Here is a 405-nt window from a genome sequence, read left to right as displayed (position 1 = left end):
TACTTTCACCACTTTCATTCAAGATTCTATCTAATAGAAGTATTGGTCTTTCACCATCATTTTTATGTAATATTATTGGTCTTTCACCATCATTTTTATGTAATGATTTATCTGCTGAAAATATTAATCCTTTACCACCATTTTAAAACAATATTTCACCTGAACTAACTATTACATATATTCTTTCCAATTTTTTTTATCATTTTATCACTCTATTTTTATTATTAAATTTGTATTTAACATTGTATATGGTATAAAATCTTAGTTTTAATTTTATTTTTTTTATGTGATTTTATTTTTATATAGCTACTATTATTTTTATAGTTAGTTATAGCAAGTTTTTGACCCCAATAAAAGAGGAGGACATTCTAATAGAAGTAAAAAAAATAAAAAAATAACAAAATA

The sequence above is a fragment of the Arachis ipaensis genome, chromosome B10 (genome assembly GCF_000816755.2).
Source record: "Arachis ipaensis cultivar K30076 chromosome B10, Araip1.1, whole genome shotgun sequence".
Lineage (NCBI taxonomy): Eukaryota > Viridiplantae > Streptophyta > Magnoliopsida > Fabales > Fabaceae > Arachis > Arachis ipaensis.
The sequence above is the reverse complement of the archived record's forward strand: the minus strand, read 5'-3'. Positions refer to the sequence as shown.